Genomic DNA, 20,923 nt, shown 5'->3' with positions numbered 1-20,923 from the left:
TTTTTTTTAAAGATTTTATTCATTTATTTGACAGAGAGAGACACAGTGAGAGAGGGAACACAAGCAAGGGGGAGTGGGAGAGGGAGAAGCAGGCTTCCCGCGGAGCAGAGAGCCCGATATGGGACTCGATCCCAGGACCCCGGGACCATGACCCGAGCCGAAGGCAGTCGCCCAACAACTGAGCCACCCAGGCGCCCTATTTTTTAAAATATTTTATTTATTTGTTTGACAGAGAGTCACAGCGAGAGAGGGAACACAAGCAGGGGGAGCGGGAGAGGGAGAAGCAGGCTTCCCACTGAGCAGGGAAAATCAGACTTACCTTTAATATTGTAATTATTTTAAAAAGCATAATGAGCTATTTCATTATTGTGTAATTTTATTACTTGCATAATTGAAAATATTTTCAGGACCCTGGGATCATGACCTGAGCCGAAGGCAGATGTTTAACGACTGAGCCACCCAGGCGCCCTCTTTTTTTTTTCTAGTTTAACTTATTATTATAAGACTGTATATAATATGTATATTTTATATATTTTATATACATATTATATATATATAATGTATATAATACACATAATACAAAAAATATATGTTAATCAACTATTTATGTAATCAGGCTTCTAGTCAACAGAAGGTAGCTTTGGGGGAGTCAAAAGCTATACTCAATGGGGAGTTATACTTGGATTTTTTTAAGACTTATTTATTTAAATCTTTATTTTTTAAAGATTTTATTTATTTGAGAGAGATCGAGAGCACGAGTGAGGGGAGGAGCAGAGGGAGAGGAAAAAGCAGAAGCAGACTCCTTGCTGAGCAGGGAGCCGGTCACAGGGCTCCATCCTGGGACCCTGGGATCATGACCTGAGCTGAAGTCAGATGCTTAACCAACGGAGCCACCCAGGTGCCTGAGATTTATTTTAGAGAGAGAGAGGGAGTGGATGTGAGCGAGAGCAGGATGAGGGGCAGAGGGGGAGGGAGAGGGATAAGCAGACTGCACTGAGCCTGGAGCCCGACTGGGGCTTGAAGTGGGGCTCTATCCCACAACCCCAAGCCCATGACCTAAGCCGAAATCAAGTGTCTGATGCTCAACCAACTGAGCCACCCAGGCGCCCCTATAATGGTATTTTTTACAGCAGGGGGAGTGTGTGTGGTGTGTGTGGGGGGGTGAGGGTTGGCACCTCTAACCTCTGCATTGTTCAAGGGTCAAGTGTAGTAGTGATAGACCCAGTGCCTGACTTCACAAGGCTTAGTGAGGGGAGAGAATAGCAAACTGAGTACTATGCTGAATTTGGCTGGGAGGGGGAGATCTGGAAAGTTTTCCTAAAGCAAAGACTTTGAAGCTGAAACCTGAAGAAGAAATAGAAGACCACCAAAGTCGTAGGAGGAAGGGCTGTTAAGTAGAGGCAAAGCCTTGAGGGTGGAGTCAATGGGCTGCAATCCCAGAGCTGAAAGACCAGAATGGCCAGAAGGAAACCAGCCAGGTGGCAACACACAGGAAAGCCTGAAGAGACCACTGAGGCCTGGTCTCACGGGCCTATGGAAGTTCCTTGCAGTATTTTTTATAAAGCATAAGAAATGAAGAGTTACCTATACCATGTCTCAGCCAACTTTTTATTTTATTTTTATTTTTATTTTTTAAGATTTTATTTATTTGACAGAGAGAGGCACAGCGAGAGAGGGAACACAAGCAGGGGGAGTGGGAGAGGGAGAAGCAGGCTTCCCGCCGAGCAGGGAGCCCGATGTGGGACTCGGTCCCAGAATCATGGGATCATGACCTGAGCCGAAGGCAGACGCTTAACGACTGAGCCACCCAGGCGCCCCTCAGCCAGCTTTTTCTGTAAAGAGGCCAGATGGTGCGTATTTTAGGTTTTTGTGGTCATACGGTCTCTGCTAACCACTCAACTCTGCTGTTGCAAAGCAGTAACAGACAATATATAAACAAGAGAGTGTAGCAGTGTTCCAATAAAGTTTTACTCATAGACACTGAAATTTGAATTTCATACAACTTTCACATGTCATGAAATAGTATTATTTTGATTTTTTTTTTTTTTAACCCTGCCAGCCATTTAAAAATGTGAAAACCATTCTTAGACTCCCAGGCCACAGCTGGGGAGCTGTAGTTAACTGGCCCTTGGCCTACATGTTCAAGAACAGCAGTCAAACCGACTAAGGGATAGCCGCAAATGGAATACCATGTACTCATTACAATGTTGCACAGAAGGGCACCTGGCTGGCTTAGTCAGTAGAGCCTATGTCCCTTCATCTCGGGGCTGTGAGTTCAAACCCCACGTTGGGCACAGAGCTTAATTAAAAATAATAATAATAATAGGGCGCCTGGGTGGCTCAGATGGTTAAGCATCTGCCTTCGGCTCAGGTCATGATCCCAGGGTCCTGGGATCAAGCCTCACATCAGGCTTCTGGCTCAGCGGGAGGCCTGCTTCTCCCTCTCCCTCTGCTTCTCCCCCTGCTCATGCTCTCTCTCTCTCTGTATCTCTGTGTCTCAAATGAATAAATAAAATCTTTAAAAAATAATAATAATAATAAATAAAAATAAAATGTTGTGGGATGCCTGGGTAGCTCAGTCCGTTAAGTGTCTGCCTTCCGCTCAGGTCATGATCTTAGGGTCCTGGGATCAAGCCCTGCATTGAGCTCCCTGCTCAGTGGGGAGTCTGTTTCTCCTTCTCCCTCTGCCCTTCCCCCTGTTCGTGCTCAGGCTCTCTCTCTCTCAAATAAATAAAAATAAAATCTTTAAAAAAAAATGTTGCATAAGAACATTTATGATAATGGTTCACCTCTATGGAGCACTAATCAAGTGCCGGGCCCTATATTAAGGACTTCGTATGCATTAGCTCCTGTTCCTCATAACATAAACCAGTGAGGTAGGTAGTATTATTTTGCTCATTTTACAGATTAGAAAACAGAAACCCCAAGAGGCCCAGATCACATAGCTAGAAAGTAGCAGAGGCAAGAGGTGAGCTCAGGTCTTCTTTCTTTCTTTTTTTCTTTTTGAGTTCAGGTCTTCTGACAGGAATCAGGTGCTTTGCACAGAATGGTCCAGGAGAATGTCAACTATAGCAGAATCTGTTAGGAAAGATTTATTGGGAAAGTGAAGCTTTTTTTTTTTTCTCCTTTTGTTTACCCAAATTTCCCTATTTCCTTTTTCTTTTTTATGTTTTATTTATTTAAGTAATCTCTATACCCATCATGGGGCTCGAACTCATGACCCCGAGATCAAGAGTCCTACACTCTTCTGACTGAGCCAGCCTGGCGCCCTCATGTTTTCCTATTTCCTATGAAAGTACAGAGCACATGAAAAGGTTAGAGAAATAACGGAGACACACAGTCACTGGAATATAACTGACGACAAAATCAGACCACAAAGTAGCCAGTCCCAGAAAACCACATATTATATGATTCCTTTTATACAAAATGTCCAGAAAAGGCAAATATAGGAGACAGAAAGCAGATTAGTGGCTGTCTGTGGAGTGGGAGCAGGGATTGACTACTAATGGGCATGAGGGATTTTCTGGGGGTAATAGGAAATGTCCTAAAACTACATTATGATCAGAGGTGTCCACCTCTATAAATTTACTAAAAATCATTTGAATTGTACATTTAAAATGGATGAGTCTTGTGGTATGTAAATTATACTTGAAAAAGGGTGTTAAAAAAAATTCAAGGGCTGGAAGGAGAGTATACCCAGCTAGGAGCCTGAGAATCTGTAATCAGTTTATGGAATAATAATGTAGAAACTTGACCTTAGTGGATTTCCTGCATGCTGAGTTTCTGTCAGCTGATTATGACACTCCGCACGCCACCCGCCCCCCCGCCCCCCCGGAATTAAAGACCCTTCCGTGGCGCCTAACTAGTTTGGTTTAACATCCTGTTACTTTCCATGACTCACCACCCTCTTTGTTCTCAGGGCTCCAGCCATACTGGTCTTCTCTGTGTATCTCTCAAGCCACTACTCTCTAGAAAGTTTTTTCTTCTAGCTGGAAATGCTCTTTCTCAACAGGTCCTCCCTCTCCCTCCCTCTCCCATCATGGCTAACTCCTCCCTTACTCTTCTGTATCTTAGCTCAAACGTCACTTCCTCAGCGAGGCCTTCCTTGATTCCCCACCCCTTACTAGGTTAGCTCCCCCACACTCTGTTACTCTTTCATGGCACTACGTACTTCTCAGCAGAACATTATCACAATTGTTGTTTGTTTTTTTTTTAAGATTTTTTATTTATTTTTTGACAGAGAGAGAGACAGTGAGAGAGGGAACACAAGCAGGGGGGGTGGGAGAGGGAGAAGCAGGCTTCCCACGGAGCAGGGAGCCTGATGTGGGGCTCGATCCCAGGACCCTGCGATCATGACCTGAGCCGAAGGCAGACACTTAATGATTGAGCCACCCAGGTGCCTCTACATCATTGGTTTTTGATGTAGTGTTCCATGATTCATTGTTTGTACCACTTGCATTCTTGGGTCTGGTGTAGTACCCGGCACTTTAGTAGGCATTCAATATGTATTTATAGAGCTCTTCATAATCCATGAAGTACTTGTGAATATACAAGTATATTCACTGCTATTTATTAAGCACCTACTATGTCCTAGGATACAGGTGTATACAAGACAGTCTGCTCCTGTCCATTCTCCTAAGTAGGACAAGAACAGTCTTCCCATTTTACAGGTAGTCTAAGCCTACACCACGTGTAAGGAAGTCACAGAACCTTCTGTAACTAAAATGGAACTCCTTCTAATCAGGTCATAGTCTCCCAATAGGGTGGATTTACTCCAGGTGGGTAGGGGCAGGGAGATGGATTTTTTTTTAAGTTTTTATTTATTTATTTGAGAGAGAGAGTATGGGGAGCAGGGGGAGAAAGAGAGAGAATCTCAAACAGATTCCCCACTGAGCATGGAACCCAACTCAGGGTTCAATCCCATGACCCCAAGATAATGACCTGAGTGGAAACCAAGAGTCCCCCCATGGCTCCTTTCTTAAAACCAACCAAACCTGCGGGCACCTGGCTGGCTCAGTCAGTAGAATATGCCACTTTTAATCTCAAGGTCATGAGTTCAAGCCCCATGCTGGGTGTAGAGCTTACTTAAAAAAACAAAACAAAACAAAAAACCTGGGGGCGCCTGGGTGGCTCAGTCGTTAAGCGTCTGCCTTTGGCTCAGGTCATGATCCCAGGGTCCTGGGATCGAGCCCCACATCAGGCTCCCTGCTTGGCGGGAAGCCTGCTTCTCCCTCTCCCAGTCCCCCTGCTTGTATTCCCTTTCTCGCTGTGTCTCTCTCTGTCAAATAAATAAAATCTTTAAAAAACAAACCTGATCCTCTGACTCCCCTTGGTCCATATATGCAATGTTGGGATAAGTGACACTGATAAGAAACGATGGTCACACAAAAATTGTGTTTCTATACACTAACAATCCAAAAAGAAAATTAAGAAAACAATTCCATTTACAATAACATCAAAAGGAATAAAATACTTAGGAATAAATTTAACCAAGGAGGTAAAAGTTAACCAAGGAGGAGTGTAACTTGTACACAAAAAACTACAAAACATTGCTGAAAGGAATTAAAGAAGACATAAATAAATGGAAAGATATACCATGTTCATAGACTGGAAGATTTAATATTATTGTTAAGATGTCAATACTAGCCAAACTGATCTATGGATTCAATGTAATCCCTATAAAAATCCTAACATTTTTTTGCAGAAATTGAAAAATCCATCTTAAAATTCAGATGGAATCTCAAAAGACCCCAAATAGCCAAAATACTCTCATAAAAGGACAAAGTTGGAAGACTACACTTCCTAATTTCGAAACTCCCTACAAAGCTACAGTAAGTAAAATAGCGTGGTATAGACATACATATAGATCAATGGAATAGAATAGAGAATAGAATAGAGAGTCCTAGTATCAAATCCTGGTATCAGATTTTTTATTTTATTTTATTTTATTTTTATTATTTTTATTATTTTTAAGATTTTATTTATTTATTTGACAGAGAGGGACACAGCGAGAGCAGGAACACAAGCCGGGGGAGTGGAAGAGGGAGAAGCAGGCCTCCCGCAGAGCAGGGAGCCCGATGTGGAACTCGATCCCAGGACCCTGGGATCATGACCCGAGCTGAAGGCAGACGCTTAACGACTGAGCCACCCAGGCGCCCCAGATTTTTTTTTTTAAAGATTTTATTTATTTATTTGACAGAGAGATAGAGAGAGAGAACAAGTATGCAGAGAGGCAGGCAGAGGGAGAGGGAGAAGCAGGCTCCCCGCTGAGCAGGGAGCCCGAAGCGGGGCTCGATCCCAGGACCCTGGGATCATGACCCGAGCTGAAGGCAGCCGCTTAACCGACTGAGCCACCCAGGCGCCCCCAGATTATTTTTTTTCAAATGATTTTTGGTAAGAGTGACAAGGCCATTTTCCATTCGGTAGGGGAAAAACAGTCTTTCAGCAAATGGTGCTGGGAAAAATGGATATTCATATGCAATAGAATGAATTTGAACTCTCTTTTTTTTTAAGATTTTATGTATTTATTTGACAGAGAGAGACACAGCGAGAGAGGGAACACAAGCAGGGGGAGTGGGAGAGGGAAAAGCAGGCTTCCTGCGAAGCAGGGAGCCCGATGTGGGGCTCGATCCCAGGACCCTGGGATCATGACCTGAGCCGAAAGCAGACACTTAATGACTGAACCACCCAGGCGCCCCTGAATTTGAACTCTTATACCACATCCAAAAAATATCTCAAAATGTATCAAAAGTCTAAACGTAAGAGCTAAAGCTATAAAAAGCTCTAAGAAGAAAACAGGGGGAAATCGTCATGATATTGGATTCAGTAATGATTTCTTAAATATGATACCAAAGCAAGATAACAAAAAGAAAAAAAAATAAGTAAATTGGAATTCATCAAAATTTGAAACTTTTATGCATTGAAGGCCACTAACAAGACAGTGAAAAACAACCCACAGAATGGAAGAAAATATTTGCAAATTACATATCTGATAAGTGCTGCCATCCAGACCATACAAAGAACTCCTATAACTCAACAATAAAAAGCAAACTCAATTCAACAATGGGCAAAGGATTTAAATAGACATCTCTCTAAAGATCTACAAATGGCCAATAAGCGCATGAAAAGATGCTCCACATTAGTCATTAGGGAAATGCAAATCAAAATCACAGTGAGCTACCATTTCATACCTATCAGGATGGCTACTATTAAAAACAAACAAATGAACAAACAAAAAACGAATGTTGGCAGGGCACCTGTGTGGCTCCGAAGAGTGTGCAACTCTCGATCTCAGGGTTGTGAGTTCAAGCCCCATGTTGGGTGTAGAGATTACTTAAATAAACAAACTTTTAAAATGTGTTGGCAAGGAATGTGGAGAAATTGGAATTTTTGTGCACTGTTGGTGGGAATGTAAAATGGTACAGCAGCTGTGGAAAACAGTATGGCGATTCTGCACAAAACTGAAAATAGAATTGTCATGTGATCGAGCAATTCCTCTTCTGGGTATATACCCCAAAGAATTGAAAGCAGAGTCTCAAAGATATATTTGTGTGGGGTTTTTGTTGTTGTTGTTGTTGTTTAAAGGCTTTATTTATTTATTATTTATTTATTTGTGAGTAAAACGATAGTTTCTTTTTTTTTTTAAGAATTTTTATTTATTTATTTGACAGAGAGAGAGCACAAGCAGGTGGAGTAGCAGGTAGAGGGAGAGGGAGAAGGAGGCTCCCCAGTGAGCAAGGAGCCAGATGTGGGGCTCGATCCCAGGACCTTGGGAACACAACCTGAGCTGAAGGCGCCCCAAAATGATAGTTTCTTAAGTGAAGATACAGAAAAAGCTCTCAAGAGTGAGAGAAGTCCCGACAGGGTTGCCTTATTTATTTATTTGAGAGAGAGGGAGGGCGAGAGAGAGCACGAGTAGAGCAGAGGGAGAGGGAGAAACAGGCTCCCTGCTGAGCAGGGAGCCCAATGTGGGGCTCGATCCCAGGATCCCAAGATCATGACCTGAATGGAAGGCAGACGCTTAACTGACTGAGCCACCCGGGCGCTCCTCAAAGATATATTTGTACACCCATATTCATGGCAGCATTATTCACAATAGCCAAAAGGTGGAAACAATCCAAATGTCCATCAAAGGATAAATGGATAAACAAAATCAATAAATATGCACACAATGGAATACTATTTGGCCGTTAAAAGGAATGAATTACCAGCTACAACATGGATGAACCTTGAAGACATTATGCTAAGTGAAATAAACCGGACTCACATGGACAAATATCATGTGATTCCACTTACTGGAGGTAGTTTTTGTGTGTGTGTGTCATTTTTTAAAAAATGTTGTTATTTTTTAAAATTTTTTTGTTGTTATGTTAATCACCATACATTACATCATTAGTTTTTGATGTAGTGTTCCATGATTCATTGTTTGTGCATAACACCCAGTGCTCCATGCAGAACGTGCCCTCTTTAATACCCATCACCAGGCTAACCCATCCTCCCACCCCTCTAGAACCTTCAGTTTGTTTTTCAGAATCCATCGTCTCTCATGGTTCGTCTCCTCTTCCAATTTCCCTCCCTTCATTCTTCCCCTCCTGCTATCTTCTTCTTTTTTTTTTTCTTAACATATAATGTATTATTTGTTTCAGAGGTACAGATCTGTGATTCAACAGTCTTGCACAATTCACAGCGCTCACCATAGCACATACCCTCCCCAGTGTCTATCACCCAGCCACCCCATCCCTCCCACCCCAATCCCCACTCCAGCAACCCTCAGTTTGTTTCCTGAGATTAAGAGTTCCTCATATCAGTGAGGTCATATGATACATGTCTTTCTCTGATTGACTTATTTTGCTCAGCATAACACCCTCCAGTTCAATCCACATTGTTGCAAATGGCAAGATCTCATTATTTTTGATGGCTCCATAATATTCCATTGTATATATATACCACATCTTCTTTATCCACTCATCTGTCGATGGACATCTTGGCTCTTTCCACAGTTTGGCTATTGTGGACATTGCTGCTATAAACATTGGGGTGCACGCACCCCTTCGGATCCCTACGTTTGTATCTTTGGGGTAAATATACTGGAGGTACTTTTAATGGTCAAATTCACAGAGACAGAAAGTTGGAGAGTGGTTACCAGGGGCTGCAGTGGGGGTGGGGTATGAGAAGTTATTGTTTAATGGGCACAGAATTTCAGCTGAGGAGGATGAGGACGTTCTGGAGATGGACGGTGGTGATGGCTGCACAACAGTGTGAATGTACTTAATGCTACTGAAGTGTACACTTAGAAATGGTTAAATGGTTAAAATGCTAAATTTTAAAAATTAAAAATGAATAAATTAAAATTAAAAATTTAAGGAAAAGAAAAGATGGTGAAGAGCAAGGTTTTGGATGTACCTAAGATATCTCCAGCACCAGGGTGCCTGGCTGGCTCAGTTGGTAGAGCGTGTGACTCTTGATCTTGGGGTTGTAGGTTCAAGCCCTACGCTGGGTGTAGACGTTACTTAAAAATAAAATCTTAAGTAGGGAAAAATAAGAAAAAGAAAACAATGAAATTTAAAGCTTAAAACCATTTGTATAAGCTAAACAGAGAAAATGATATATATTTATACACATACATACACCTATTCATATATACATACATACATATCAGGATGTACATATATCCCAGTAAATATAAGAAAAGTACACTGGAAGCACACTTATAAATACAATAAAGGATAGATCTATGAGAGGGATGGTGTTAGGGTTTGTTTGAAATATAAAAATAAGCCTAAATAAGGCTTTCCAAAGACTGATGTTGATATTGTACCATTTGCTGTGATCAAGAAAATGCTATTTGTTTGAGACATAAAAAGAAAACACATAAATGAAATAAAAAGACTAATTATGAAAAAAATAAAATAAAATCTCTAAAAGAAGTGTCTCCAGCACAGGCTGGAAGCCGATCACAGCTCAGGGAGCTTACTCTAGTCGGCAAAACAGCGTGTAAGCCAAGTGCCTGGTATACAGCCTGTGCTTGGAAATGTCGCTGCTGATGGTCCTCATAACAGATAAGGAGACTGAGGCCCAGGGAGGTCCTGTAGCCAATGGAGGCAACTGACTGGGCTCCAAGTTCTGTTAGGCAGGTGGGTGGTGCCAGTTGGAGTATTAATAGTAATACCAGCTGGTATTTCTTGAGTGCTTAATACATTCCAGACATTATTCTTAGTCTTTTTGATCTAATTTACTCTTCATAACCCCTCTGTGATTGAGGTACCATTACCATCTCCCTTTTACAGATGAGGAAACTGAGGCCGAGACAGAGACTGATCCAAGTTCAAGGAACCAGCACAACTTGAATCTTGTCCTCTTTGTCTCCAAAACCAGAAATCCAGCCTTTTGGTTTGCTCTTAGTGGCGGACAGTGGGTGTAGGTGGGTGTGAGGTGGTGGAGTAAGTGATTCATTTGACTGAATCTAGGTTCAACCCAGATTTTTCTTTCTTTCTTTTTTTTTTTTTTCCACCCACTGGCAGAACTTCCTCCTTATCTCTCTCTGCTTCTTTTCCTGATTCACTCCCCATCTGTTAGTGGGCTCCGGCTTCTGAGAATGTGATGCAGAGGGTAGGGTAGGCTGTGGGGGTGGAGAGGTAGACACAAAAGTGTAGGCAGTCCTTAATATTTTTTGAGAGCTCTCTATGTACCAGGCAATGTTCTGGAGGTTGAATACAACAGACCTTGTCCCTACTCTCAAGGGGATTTCATTACAGGGTATATATGCATGTGAGTGGCAGGTTAGGGCTAGAGAGGGGGATGGAGCAGAAAGGGAAGTGGGGGAGGGGGAGGGAAGTGGATACAGACCAGGAAGATGTGGCCAGTGGCAGGAAGGGCTATAAAGGAGATGTGAGAGAGAGTGCCTGGAGAGCAAGGCAACTAGAGACAGTGAGAACAGGACAGGCCTGGATCAGGAGCTGAGGTGAGACCTGGAGCATGGAAAGGAGCCAGCTGAAGATGTGGGAGAAGAACATTACAGGAGGGACGCCTGGGTGGCTCAGTCGGTTGAGCGTCTGCCTTTGGCTCGGGTCATGATCCCAGGGTCCTGGGATCGAGCCCCACGTCGGGCTCCCTGCTCGGCAGGGAGTCTGCTTCTCCCTCTCCCTCTGCTGCTCCCCCTGCTTGTGCTCTTTCTCTCATTGTTTCCCTCTCTCTCAAATAAATAAATAAAATCTTAAAAAAAAAAAAAAAAAGAACATTACAGGATCCTGTGGGGAAACAGCACAGGCAAAGGTCATGAAATCCATGTGTTGGAGGAACTTGGAGAAGGCCAGGGAGGCTGGAGCAGGGTCACAGAAAAGGAGTCAGGAGGAGATCCCAGTGCCAGCTCATGCAAAGTCTTGTAGACCATGATGAGGAGTTCAAGGTTAATTCTAAGGGGAAGAGAGGCCATTGGAGGAGGTAACAGTGGAGCCTGGGAGGCAGCATGGCAGAAAGTGAGGAGACCGATCAGGAGGTTCTGGCTGTAAGGCAGCAGAGGCGGGTGATGGTGGTGTGGACCAGGTGGGATTCAGAGAGGAGGCAGTATTAGAGGGGTCTTTGGGAGGTGACTGAGTGAAGGAGCTACCAATCTCTGAGGTGGAGGAGGTAAGAGGTGGGAGAAGGGGGGATCTAAGGTGAGGTGGAGATAGAAATCATGAATTCGGTGTGGACATACTGACTTTGCAGAATCAGTGGCTGGTCAGGCAGCTGAAGACACTGTTCCAGGCTGGATGTAGGTGTGTGGGAAGAGAAACCTGGGATCCATAGGCCACACTTCTTCACAGATGGGCAAGTTAGAGTCCAGAAGATGCTTGAAATTTTGTTTTGTTTTTGCTTTTTTGAAATTGGTTATTGACACTTACAAATCCAGAGATATCGGGACACCTGTGTGGCTCAGTCGGTTAAGCGTCTGCCTTTGGCTCGGGTCATGATCCCGGGGTCCTGGGATCAAGCCCCACATCAGGCTCCCTGCTCAGTGGAGAGTCTGCTTCTTGATCTCTCTCTGCCTCTCTCCCTGCCCATGCTCTCTCACTCACTCTCTCTCAAATAAATAAAGTCTTTAAAAAAATCCAGAGATATCAAATAAAACTCAGGATTTCCACTTCCTCTTCCAAACTGGATGTTCTAGCCACAGTGGGCCCACATTCTGGTTCCATGGCAGACTGGTAGAGGAGCTGCGGCCCCTCCAAATAAGGCACAAACTCTCCAGCTGGTCTAACCCCAGTAGGTCTGCTCAATGCCTGGTTCTGGTGGCACTGATTTCAACCTCTGACATGGGTAGGAGGTGATACCGTAGAAAGGGAAAAAGTTGGGGCGCCTGGGTGGCTCAATTGGTTAAGCGGCTGCCTTCGGCTCAGGTCATGATCCCAGGGCCCTGGGATCGAGCCCCACATCGGGTTCCCTGCTCGGCGGAGAGCCTGCTTCTCCCTCTCCCTCTGTCTGCTGCTCTGCCTACTTGTGCTCTCTCTATCTCTGTTAAATAAAAAAATAAAAATCTTTAAAAAAAAAAAAGAAAGGGAAAAAGTTGTCCTGGGACAGAGCCTGGACTTTGGATGGGCGCATTAGAAGTGGCAGCTCAGCTGCTTCTCAGCCTTGCAACCCAGAGTGTGCCACTTAATTTCACTGAGCCTGTCTTGCCTTTTCTGGAAAATGAGGATAACACTCCTTATCTGGAATTTCATCTATAGGAAATCTCCTAACACAGTGGCAGACACAGAGAAGGGTCTCAAGCAGTTTGTTTCTTTCCCTTTCAATCCGATCAACAGCTAGTCTCAGGAAATCAGAATGATTAGGCCATAGCACAGGTTGAAGTAAAGAGTCCAGATTCTGGCTCTACCACTTGCCAACTATGCAACCTCAGTTTTCCTATCTGTAGGATGGGGACACTACTCATATCAACCTTGCAGGAATTAAATAAGTTAATATAAAGTATTTAAAATGGTATGGCACTGAGTAAGGATTAGATTGGCTTTTACACCTGGTTGGCCATTAGAGTCTTCTAGGGACATTTTTTTTTTTTTTAAAGATTTATTTATTTTAGAGAGAGAGTGAGAGCACTAGCGGGATGGGGAAAGGGAGAGAGAGAGAGAATCTGAAGCAGACTCTGCAGTGAGTGCAGAGCCTGAGGCAGGGCTGGATGCAGGGCTCAATCCCATGACCCTGAGATCAAGACCTGAGCCGAAACTAAGCTTGATGTTTAACTGACTGCATGACCCAGGCACCCCTTCTAGGGACATTTTAGAAAATATTCATGTCTGGGCTCTATCCTCAGAGATCTTGTCTGAATTCATTTGGGGTGGGGCCCTGGTATGGGTATTTTATAAAATCTCAAGTAATTCTTTTTCTTTTTCTTTTTTTTAAGATTTTGTTTATTTATTTGACAGAGAGAGACACAGCGAGACAGGGAACACAAGCAGGGGGAGTGGGAGAGGGAGAAGCAGGCTCTCCGCTGAGCAGGGAGCCCGATGCGGGGCTTGATCCCAGAACCCTGGGATCATGACCCGAGCCGAAGGCCGACGCTTAATGACTGAGCCACCCAGGCACCCCAAATCTCAAGTAATTCTATGTACAGCCAGGAATAGGAGCTCTACAGTAGAGGGAAAATTAAGAACATGGGCTCTGGAGCACAATTGCCTATGTTCAAATCCAGCTGAGCCAATAAACAGATGTATGAATGTGGGCAAGTTCTTAACCTCACGTTATTTTTTTTTTTAAAGATTTTATTTATTTACTGAGAGAGAAAGAGAAGGAGGGAGAGAACAGAGGGACAATGAGAGGGAGAAGCAGACTCCCCACTGAGCAGAGAGCCAATGTGTGACTCGATCCCAGGACCCCGGGATCGCGACCCGAGCCGAAGGCAGACGCTAAACGGCTGAGCCACCCAGGCGCCCCTTTTTATTTTTTTTAAAGATTTTATTTATTTACTTGAGAGAGAGAGAGAGAGAGGGAGAGAACAGAGGGAGAATGAGATGGAGAATAACCTCTCATGTTAAAGTGGTCAGTAAAAGGACCTGGGAGGTTGTATAGATCTCAAATGGTTAGCGCAGTCTGTGGCAGCTAGCAGGCCCATCAGCGCCCCTCAGTTCCCCTATTTCTTTTGTTTTACTTTTATTTTTTTAAATTTAAATTTAATTAATTAACATATAGAGTATTATTAGTTTCAGAGGTAGAGTTTAGTGATTCATCAGTTGCATATAACACCCAGTGCTCATTGCATCAAGTGCCCTCCTTAATGCCCATCACCCAGTTACCCCATCACTCCACCTACCTCCCCATCCCCTGCTCTTTCCAAACTGCAGCCACTGCAGGGCTGCAACCAGCTCACACAGTCTCCCCAAGGGGGCCTGGATGCCTTGAACATCCCTTTCCTAACTCTGCTAGCTGCCCCCAAAGTTATTTTTGATCCTTCTATTGTTCAGCTTTTTTTATTCACCCACAATGAACAGAATTATCTCCCAAACAAAATTGTCTGCTCAAAAATCAGAGAGACCCCAAGGGGAGGGGAGGACAGAAGCTGACTGGCCATTCAAGTGTCTCTCATATTAAAGAATAAGAAGGAGAAGAGGGAGAAAGAGAAGAAAAATCCCTTTCAATGCTTAGGAAACAGTGTTTAGTGGGGGGAAAAAACTATAACACAGAATTGTACATTCAAGGTAATTCATCCAGGGTGCCTGGGTGGCTCAGTCGTTAAGCGTCTGCCTTCGGCTCAGGTCATGATCCCAGGGTCCTGGGATCGAGCCCCACATCGGGCTCCCTGCTCAGCAGGAAGCCTGCTTCTCCCTCTCCCACTCCCCCTGCTTGTGTTCCTGCTCTCGCTATCTCTCTCTCTGTCAAATAAATAAAATAAAAAATAAAAAAATCTTAAAAAAAAAGATAATTCATCCAGGTAAAGGAAAAAATGCATAGAAAAAATATCAAAAGGAAATATGCTATATGTTAAATAAAAGTTTTTTCCTCTGCCTTTTTTTTTTTAAGATTTTATTTATTTTTTGACAGAGAGAGAGACAGTGAGAGAGGGAACACAAGCAGGGGGAGTGGGAGAGGGAGAAGCAGGCTTCCCGCTGAGCAGGGAGCCCGATGTGGGACTCGATCCCAGGACCCTGGGATCATGACCTAAGCCGAAGGCAGACGCTTAACGACTGAGCCACCCAGGCGCCCATATTTTATTTTATTTTATTTTATTTATTTAAATATTTGTTTATTTAGTTTAGAGAGAGAGCAAGGGGCGTGGGGAGAGGGAGACATAGTCTTTTTTTTTTTTTTTTTTTTAATGTTTTATTTATTTATTCATGAGAGTCAGAGAGAGAGAGAGAGGCAGAGGCAGAGGGAGAAGCAGGCTCCCCGCCTAGCAGGGAGCCCAATGCGGGACTCGATCCCAGGAACCCGGGATCATGACCTGAGCCGAAGGCAGACGTTCAACCATCTGAGCCACCCAGGCGCCCTCTTTTTTTTTTTTTTTTAAGATTTTATTTATTTATTTGACAGAGAGAGAGAGAGCATATGTATGGGGAGCGGCAGGCAGAGGGAGAGGGAGAAGCAAGCTCCCCGCCAAGCAAGGAGCCCAACACGGGGCTTGATCCCAGGACCCTGGGATCACGACCCAAGACAAAGGCAGAGGCTTAACCAACTGAGCCACCCAGGCGCCCCAGGAGATGTAGTCAGTCTCAAGCAGATTCCACACTGAGTGTGGAGTCTGACTCAGGGCTTGATCTCAGGACCCTGAGATCATATCCTGAGCTGAAACCAAGAGTTGTTTGCTTAACTGACTACACCACCAAGGCGCCCCTATAGAAAAAATATTTTTTTTAATATATGTATTTTTAAATTTTTTATTAACATATAATGTATTATTTGTTTCAGGGGTACAGGTCTGTGATGCATCAGTCTTACACAATTCACAGCACTCACCATAGCACATACCCTCCCCAATGTCCATCACCCAGCCACCCCATCCCTCTTACCCCCCTCCATTCCAGGAACCCTCAGTTTGTTTCCTGAGATAAGAGTCTCTTATGGTTTGTCTCCCTCTCTGGTTTCGTCTTGTTTCATTTTTCCCTCCCTTCCCCTATGATCCTCTGTCTTGTTTCTCAAAATCCTCATATCAGTGAGATCATATGATACTTATCTTTCTCTGATTGACTTATTTCGCTTAGCATAATACTCTCTAATTCCATCCACATTGTTGCAAATGGCAAGATTTCATTTTTTGATGGTTGCATAATATTCCATTGTGTGTGGGGCGCCCGGGTGGCTCAGTCATTAAGCGTCGGCCTTTGGCTTGGGTCATGATCCCAGGGGCCTGGGATTGAGCCCCGCATCGGGCTCCCTGCTCTGCAGGTAGCCTGCTTCTCCCTCTCCCACTCCCCCTGCTTGTGTTCCCTCTCTGGCTGTCTTTCTGTCAAATAAATAAAACCTTTAAAAAAAAAAATTCCATTGTGTGTGTGTGTGTGTGTGTGTGTGTGTGTGTGTGTGTGTGTATCACATCTTCTTTATCCATTCATCTGTTGATGGACATCTAGACTCTTACCATAGTTTGGCTATTGTGGACATTGCTGTTATAAACATTGGGGTGCATGTGCCCCTTCGGATCACTACATTTGTATCTTTGGGGTAAATACCTAGTAGTGCAATTGCTGGGTCATAGGGTAGCTCTATTTTCAACTTTTTGAGGAACTTCCATACTGTTTTCCAGAGTGGCTGCACCAGCTTGCATTTCCACCAATAGTGTGAGGGTTCCCCTTTCTCCGCATCCTCGCCAACATCCATTGTTTCCTGACTTTTTAATTTTAGCCATTCTGACTGGTGTGAGGTGGTATCTCATTGAGGTTTTGATTTGGATTTCCCTGATGCTGAGTGATGTTGAGCACTTTTTCATGTGTCTGTTGGACATTTGGATGTCTTCTTTGCAGAAATGTCTGTTCATGTCTTCTGCCCATTTCTTGATTGGATTAGTTGTTCTTTGGGTGTTGAGTTTGATAAGTTCTTTATAGATTTTGGATACTAGCCCTTTATCTGATATGTCATTTGCAAATATCTTCTCCCATTCTATCGGTTGTCTTTTGGTTTTGTTGATTGTTTCCTTTGCTGTGCAAAAGCTTTTTATCTTGATGAAGTCCCAATAGTTCATTTTTGTCCTTGCTTCCCTTGCCTTTGGTGATGTTTCTAGGAAGAAGTTGCTGCGGCTGAGGTCAAAGAGATTGCTGCCTGTGTTCTCAAGGATTTGCCCCTATAGAAAAATTTTGAAGAGTTGTCTCCTCTGGCTGGTTCTGTCACTTCTCCTCCCATTTACTACTTGATCCATGACAATTTGGCCTCCTCCCCAACCTCAGAGGTGACCCCACCCTGGAAGGATCAGCAATGAAGTCTTAAGTTGCCAAATCCAGTGGCTTCTCCTTTTTCCCTGCCAGAGCTTTCTGCAGTATCAGACATGGTTGGTGCTTTCCCCTTTCTGTAAGCTCCCTGCCTGCCCTTTGAGCTTTCTCTCTCCCCTCTGTCCAGGAACCTAACTTTTCTGACCACCTCTGGTTGGTCCTGGCAGGTTCCCCTCAGCTTAATGTTCCCTAGGTTTGGGCATCTAGCCCCCTCCCTCTCTGCACACTCTTCCTGGGTGGCCTCATCCACTCTTGGTCTGTATGATCCCATCCACGTGACAGCTCCTAGATCCCAGCCCTGGCCTCTTGCCTGGGACAAGTCAATCCAAATTCCTTCTGAACACCTTCATTTGGATGTCCCTCAAACACCTTACACTCAAGAAGTCCAAACCAACTCATCATTTCTACTTTCCCTCAACCCCAATGAACTCTTCCTGCTTTGTTCCTCCCCTGGGAAATCGTCATTGTCTCATTCTTTCCCTCACCCCTCACATCTAGTTGGTTCCAATTTGAAACTGTCTGGAACACATCAGCTCCCTGAGGATGTGTTCTGGCTCTGCCCTGCAGGAGGCCCCCTCTCTCTCTTGCTTGGATGATCACAGCAGTCTCACCAACATAGCTTGCTTTTCCTGGTCTTTCTCCTCCCCAGTCCATACCTTCTAATTTTTCTGATTATTCATTCCTTTAGTCAGTCAACAAACATTTGCCATGCACAAACTCTGCTCCTAATACTATGAGAGGTGAATGATACAGATTTACCCAAAATAGGTAAATAAATAATCTAGGGGATTTCGAATTGTGGGGATTGCTATCAAAGTAAGCAGGGGGATTGAGAGAAAGTAGGGCATGGGAACGGGATTTCTTTCAGAGGTGGTCTTTGCCCTGGAATGATCCCCCAGATGAACATGACAGTTGTCCTGATGGAACTGGGGGGCAGCAATGATAGAAAAGAATGTGGCTGGGGACCCCACGTTAGGTTGGGAGCCAGGGAAGGCCTGTGAGGAATGAAGGATGAGAATGAGCTCTGAAGACCTGTGGGAGGTGCTTTCCAGGTAGAGGGAAGAGCTAGTGACAAGGCCCTAAGGGGGTTCCCAGCACATAAAGGAGCTCAGGATGTTTGAAGCACAGTGAGTTAGGAGCAGAAAGAGGAGGGCAGGAAGATCATACCTGGTGGCCCTGGTGGTGGTGCTGGGGGGCGGGGGGTGGGGGGGACGGGACTGGGTTTTATTCTAAGTGCAATGGGAGGCTACTGAAAGAGTTTTTCACAGGAAAGTCATATTTGACTTTATCTCTTCAAAAGATTTCTCCCTCTAGGTGTGTAGGGTGGAGAGCATCTGGGGGTGAGGTGGATAGTGTGGCTGAGTGCTAGGAAATTAACTGCAGTGGTCCAGGCAAGTCCTGTGGGCTGGGCTGGGTGTTAGCAGTGCAGATGGAGAGGACTTAAACCTTCCCTGGGTCCTCAACCCTTACAGGCTAGTTCCATACTCCTTAGGACAACCATTTGGTTCTAGCCTCCCTCTTCAGCCCATCTCCCATCATTTCTTCTTTGTCTTTGCAAATGTTGTACTTTTTGGAATGTTCTTACCCATTTTCCCTTTGATTTATCCCTGAGACCAGGCTCAAATACCCCCTCCTCTCTAAAGCTTTTCAGGGGGCGCCTGGGTGGCTCAGTTGGTTAAGCAACTGCCTTTGGCTCAGGTCATGATCGTGGAGTCCTGGGACTGAGTCCCGGGATCGAGTCCCCGTATCGGGCTCCCTGCTCAGCGGGGGGTCTGCTTCTCTCTCTGACCATCCTCCCTCTCATGCTGTCTCTCATTCTCTCTCTCAAATAAATAAATAAAATCTTTTTTAAAAAAAATAAAGCTTTTCAGGAATTCTCCAGGGAGAGCCCTTTGAACTTTTTCAGTGCTCAGTTTATATCTCTATGATAATATCTATCACACTGTACCATCCTGTATGTTTACAATTCTATGTCTGAAGAAAGTGGACCAAGAGCTTCTGGAAAGCAAGGACAGGCTTTTGGTAAATGTACAGTGAGGGTTCAATGCATGATCAAAAGATATTGATGGTCCCGCTATGGAACAGTTCACATAGGTCAAGACTCCAGTCACCCCTGTTATATTCAAAATCACCTGATAATGTGTAAGTCCTTGATCATAAGAACAGATACTAATGTGGATATTACATCTCCTCATTTGATCCTGGAAACAGCCCTGAGAGGTGGGTACAGTGGGAAAATCATCTCTATTTTACGGATGAGTAAATCAAGGCTTAAGGAAGATGAGACTCGCCAATGTCCCTGAGCCCCCAAATTCAGTTCTATTGTTGACTCCTGGGTCTCCTCGCCTGTCCTTGAATCAAGAACTTGTAAGACTTCCTGTCACCTCTTCATGGTGGAGGGGACATCAGCAGAGATGACTCACAGGAGGCAAGATGGGGAAGCAATTCTCCTTTCCCCTTAAAAAACTGCCCCACATCACCACCTCATTTGTTCCTAATTAGGAAAGCAACCATCTCAGCGGTTATAGCCTTGGACCCTGGAGAAAGAGGGACTGAATTGAAATCCTGCCCATCTCTACCAACCATTTACAGATTATGTGACCTTGAGGAATTAGTTAACTTCTCTTGCCCCCCCCCCCCGTTTTGTTTGTTTTGGCTTTGGTTTGCTTTGTTTTTATTTTTAATCTGTAAAACGGGAGTGAGAAAAAGTTACTCAGTTAGGGTTGCCGGGGAATACTATAGGAGACAAAGCATCTTCCGCAACGCTTAGCTATATAGAAAGGTCTTAATACTTGCTAATTACAATTACTGGCCCCAGAAATTTTCCTAAGCACTTTTCAAGTATCATCTCTTGTAAGACAACAACCTTATGCCTTAGGCGACATACAGGCTTGGAGCTGTTAATAACGCCCCTGAAGAAGTCAAGACTTGAACCCATAACCTCACAACCAGGCAAGGCTTGGCAAACACGCGTGGTTCAGAGACTGCAAGCAGCTTGCTCATGGACTCGTGACCAGTTACTGACTCTATACTCAACCAGATTTTTGATTCCGAATTGATAGTTGGGCATAACTTCTGAAGGTCTGTAACACGTAAGCTCCATAAAACTGGATCTGGGGAGGTGAAATGGGCAGTCCTCCAGAGGAGTCGAGAGACCGGCTTCTGCCCCTGATTGTAGATGAGGTGAGTCTTTAATTTAGACCTCTTTTTCCTTACCGTGAAGTGGGGGAAGAAGAATTATTAGGGTCCCCAGAGCCCTTTCCAATACTGACTCTCCAGAGCAGAAAACCCTTGCTCAGGTAAAGGCTCACTCAAATCCCTCCGGCTGAGGTTCATCCTCCGCGGGGCCCGCAATAGGGACGCGTCCCCTTTAAGGCGCCAGCTCGCCGGCGGCGGCGGCCGGAAGTGTTGAAGCCCGGCCTGGCGGCGGCGGTGGCAGTAGCGGCCGTGGCGGCCTCTGCGCATGCTCCGTCGCCCGCCCGCCCTGGCCGCTCGCCGCCCGCCCGCCCGACGGAGACGGTGAGGAGGGGGAG

General features: G+C 44.6%; 1 protein-coding gene and 1 non-coding gene across 5 annotated transcripts in view; both read left to right on the top strand.

Annotated features, from left to right (window-relative positions):
* Positions 1–9,426: 9,426 nt before the first annotated feature.
* TRNAK-CUU lies at positions 9,427–9,499 on the top strand. Its single transcript has one exon. It is a non-coding gene; the product is annotated as a tRNA-Lys (tRNA).
* A 10,912-nt stretch (positions 9,500–20,411) lies between these two features.
* GMEB1 (glucocorticoid modulatory element binding protein 1) overlaps positions 20,412–20,923 on the top strand; it is a 35,931-nt gene continuing 35,419 nt past the window's right edge. For 2 of the 4 annotated variants that reach the window (XM_032389861.1, XM_032389836.1), the window contains exon 1: positions 20,412–20,573. The gene's annotated coding sequence lies outside the window, so the exon portion shown is untranslated. Of the gene's footprint in view, positions 20,574–20,805; positions 20,910–20,923 lie in introns of those variants that run through there. The other 2 variants (XM_032389827.1, XM_032389819.1) reach the window with 1 other exon arrangement.

The sequence above is a fragment of the Phoca vitulina genome, unplaced genomic scaffold, assembly GCF_004348235.1.
Source record: "Phoca vitulina isolate PV1807 unplaced genomic scaffold, GSC_HSeal_1.0 scaffold2, whole genome shotgun sequence".
Classification (NCBI taxonomy): Eukaryota; Metazoa; Chordata; class Mammalia; order Carnivora; family Phocidae; genus Phoca; species Phoca vitulina.
This window is presented reverse-complemented; position numbering and strand designations above follow the sequence as displayed.